The sequence below is a fragment of the Lactuca serriola genome, chromosome 7, assembly GCF_051521515.1.
Source record: "Lactuca serriola cultivar US96UC23 chromosome 7, Lser_US96UC23_V15, whole genome shotgun sequence".
NCBI classification, from domain to species: domain Eukaryota; kingdom Viridiplantae; phylum Streptophyta; class Magnoliopsida; order Asterales; family Asteraceae; genus Lactuca; species Lactuca serriola.
Window position 1 is genome coordinate 44260179 of NC_136414.1, and position 4521 is coordinate 44264699.

Genomic DNA, 4521 nt, shown 5'->3' on the forward strand with positions numbered 1-4521 from the left:
CAACCAGCAGGGCCACAAGAAGGCCCAGTGCCCCAGTTTGTCTTCGGCAGGACGGGTGATGGCACCCGCCCCTGCAACCTTGAGGATCATGGATGGCCGTCAGGGCCGGGTAGAGGCACCTGCAGCAGGGAGCAGGGCTTTTCAGATGACGACCTTGGAGACGCGAGCATCGCCGGACGTTGCAGGTATGCAATTTCCATTTTCAGTTCTTTTATTTGTGCATGATTATATTGTTATGGTTCCGCATCATTATCGGTATGAGTATTTTATTTTTTGTGCGGTTGATTATGGTTGAGTTATATGCCATCTGCATACCTTAGATATTCGAATGGTAGTGAGGGGATGTGCCATGTTGGAGAAGGTTACATAGGATGCAGTATCTGTAGCATGCTTGGAAGAGACTTGGTATGTCTCGCCAGATCGGAGTTGTATAGTGTTAGAGATGGATTGGTTAGACCCCTAGCTGTGGTAAGCTTGGGTTCCTCGGCAGAATGATTATGGAATGGTAGCAAAGATCAGGGCCTCTTTTGAGTTTTGAGCAGCAAGGGGTAAGCAGGATCGAAGTGGGGGAGAATCCTTCGAGTAAGCCAGGGGAGGAGCACGCAAACCCAGATTGAGTGTGTGACCTCCGTGATGGAGAAGAAGTAGTTCAGCGTTTGATGGTTTGAGGATTCAGGGTTGGCAGCTTGAGGACTCCCCACCAGTTAATGCGTGTGTTGGTAAGGGTTAATGCGTGCTTGGGAATTCAGGTTGTGGATCGCCCGTAGGACTCGAGGGAGTCAGAATGAGGATCTTGAGAGCTAAAGGCACATGGGTGCCTTCGTATTGGCAGTCAGTGGTGGAAGTGTTGTAAGACTACGGGGCAGCCGTAGCATTCACTAGCGGTCAGCAATGGATGGTGATGTAAGGCTATGGGTAAGCCGTAGCATTCCTTAGTCGCTTCATTAACAGAGTTAGGGCGAGGCCCTTATTTCCTAGTGATCAGATGGGGATCAGGATGGGTAGTGGTTGAGAATGATAGGGAGTTTCCTGTATAGCCCTAGCAAGGTGAGACCTTGGGAGAGGCCGCTCCAGGATATTGTTGGGTGGGACCCGTGGGCGAGGCCCGAGCGAGAGTGAATAGACCAGAGGGACTAGAAGGATAGAGGCGGGTGGGACCCATGGGCAAGGCCCGTGAGTTTTAGTAGCGCAGGTGGGACCCGGTAGGGACCTTAGTGTCAAGTTAGGGGATCGGGGATCCCAGGTTTGTAGTGCCTGAATGGCAGAATTGATTGAGCAGTTATAGGTGGTCGAGGTTTCTTTGGAAGTTGCTGAGAGCGACCAGAGTGGTCTCAGTTCATCCGGGAGGCAGATGAGGAATGGCAGAAATATCCAGTCAGTAGTAGTGCGGGTAGGCGGGTTATGGTGGAATTCAGTTAGTTGAGTCAAGGGGTGCTCGACACCAAGTTATGACAAGAGAGGAGTGTCAGTGGTTACTGGCGGTAATGACCCGTACTGGATTTAGCGGGAATAAGGGATTGGTAAACATAGGATCTTCACAGGGACTGAGGAGATAGTTGTTTTTGGAGCATCGCCTTGGGAAGGCAAGGGAATTACGTGGGGAAAGAAGGGGTGAACCCCTATAGGTTCAGTTGTGGTACTCGGAAAGTACTAGAAGGATTGTCGGTTGAGTAAGTTGTGTTTCCAGAATGTTCAGGGTTAGGGTTGACCCAAGATGATTATCCGCAAGGATTGATGCTAGTCAGAACGACCAGGAGGAAGACCAGCGAATGTAGGCAGCTGGTGTTGGATTAATTGGTGGGGTATTGGAGGCAGATCGCAGACGGTGGGCCATGGAAAACTTCGAGGACGAAGTTTACTTTAAGTGGGGGAGAGTTGTAACACCCAAGTTTTGAAGGCCAAGAAAGGAAAGAAAACCTTAATGTTAAGGGACGACTCGGCGAGTCCAAGGAGGAACTCGGCGAGTCAGAGCGGGATCCGGGTCGAGGAGTTAGTGACCGACTCGGCGAGTCGGCCAAGGTGACTCGGCGAGTCTGGTCTGTGCGAGGAAAACCCTAATTCCAGGAGTTGTATCCTATATAAAGAATGTTATGTCCCTCCCTCAGCCCCCATATCATTCTAGAGGACCTGTAAACCCTATTTTTCGTGTGAGCTTCCATCTTTGAGAGAAATAGCTTTGAGAGGAAGGAACTTTGGGAAGGAACTTGAAGATCAAGAAGGCTGCTTCAAAGGAGAGGTGTGTGCTCGAGATCTACTTCCGTTTGTGTTCATCTTGGAGGTATTAAGCTGCCATTTTCCCTTCTTTGCATCTAGATCTATTTTGTCATGAGATTTGGGGGTTTTATGGTTGTTTGAGACCCAAATCGGGTTAGGGGCTTAGATATGTTGTTGCCACTTCAGATCTATTGTTGGGATGGTCCAATATGTCATAAAGCATCAGGAGATGAGTAGTTGGTGAAGCCCCTTTGTCCTTAAACCAAACCCTAGTATGTTTTGAGCCTAGATCTCTTTAGTTATACGTAAAGTTTGCAACTTTACGTAGGGATTGAGCTTTGGATGTATGGATCTATGGTTTGGAGTCCCTGCATGACTCAAAAGCCCTCTGCATGTTTGGAGATCTGAATGAACTCGGTGAGTCCTTTGAGTGGACTCGGCGAGTACCACGAAGATGAGAAGGAACTCGACGAGTGGGATGAACAGCTCGTCGAGTCGGATGAAGTTGGGCATGAACTCGGCGAGTTGGATGAAGATTGTCTTGTACTCGGCGAGTCTGTTCTTGGACTCGGCGAGTCAGGTCGCGAAACCCCAAACCCTTTGAGTTGAGACTCGAATCAGTGAGTCGGTTGGAGACTCAGCGAGTTGGACAGGTCAGGACTCGGTAATCGTTGGGCTCGGCGAGTCATGTCGCGAATGGAAGGACCCTGAGTATGTGAACTCGGCGAGTCAGTAGGTGGACTCGGCGAGTAGGGTTGACCTGGAAGGTTGACTTTGACCAAGACTTTGACTTAGACCAGAGTTGACTTGGTTGTCTGTCGGGGGTCAGTTTGTCTAAGTGTTGCATTGATATTGATAGCTCGGGAAGCTAGTAGAGCAGGAGTTCAGTGAGTGGCCGGGCAGCAGCTAGTGGGATCATCAGCCAGTTCAGCCGGTGCAGGTGAGTTTCCCTTTGTATGAATGGGTCTACGGCCACAATGCTGGCCCATGTAGTTATGAGTAGAAGACCCGGGGGTTAGCCCTAGGCACAGTATGCTAGTATGATATTCGGACGAGGTCCAATGATAGAGGGCGGGTGCCCAAGGAATGGTTTATGCGATGTTTATACTTGTTGTCTGTGTGATACTTGTATGTGCCTAGTAGGGAGGTGAGGGTGGGCGAGGTCCCGTATCTTACCAATAGCAGAGTGTCGATGGTGTTCCACATCTCAGTAGCAGCAGTCTAGGGGCGAGGCCCAAGTTAGGAAAGGATTGAGGATGGGCTGGGCCCGTATCTCACTATCAGCAGGAGTATGGACGAGGTTCCATGACTCATCAGTAGTAGGACACGGGCGGGGCCCAAAGATAGGCGAGGCCTTAGAGCAAGAGATGTTATGTGATACGTGTATGTGCTATTATATGTTAGTGGGCGGGGCCCTGTGACAGTCGAGGCCTAAGTGAAACAGATCTGCATCCGAGAGGGGCTCGAAGCCAGGCGGGGCTTGGAGCGGCGAGGCCGTTGTGGCGGGCGAGGCCCGAGGTAAGGGACGAGGCCCAGGATAGCGGGCGTGGCCCAGTAGTTGCAGTGTGTGTTAGTTGCAGCTAGATAAAGGGTGTGGCCCAGTATGTGCAGTGTGCAGTTATGCGCATGGTATGTGGTAGAGTGGAGAACTCACTAAGCTTCGTGCTTACAGTTTTCAGTTTTGGTTTCAGGTACTTCCGGTAGCGGATGATGGAGCTCGGGATGATCGCATGCCACACACCATAGTTTATACAGCCTGGGAATGTTTACTCTGATAACGAATATGTATTTTGGAAACTAATACTTTGTTTATGTTTGAAAATGATGAATTACTTAACGTAATGTTTTATTAAAAGAAATTTTTAGTCTTAAATTTTGGGATGTTACAGTGTTATCGTTTGCTCTTTCTACTTCATTTGCAATCCCAATGGAATGGTTGTCTCTTGTTGCTTCAACTGTGGTGATCAACAAAACAACCAAGGTGGTTACATTCTAGCTTACGAATTCAAAAACAAAGACACTCTCCAAGAAATAGTTTGCACAAAACCTGCGGCTACCAACTTCAGGTACTTTTATGAAGTTACGAATGATCAACTTATCCATATGTTCAACGAAATGAGACATCAACCTACACTCACATCAATTATTCTGGACAAGAAGTCCACTCTTTCATGTGTTTGGAGTTTCTTCTTTGGGATAGTTCTGAGATGTTTTCCAGGAAGAAACTTTGGGCTTGACAAGGCCAAAATTGAAGTATATTCTGCTCTGGCCGTGTTATACTATGGTATGAATGTCGATTATGCATCA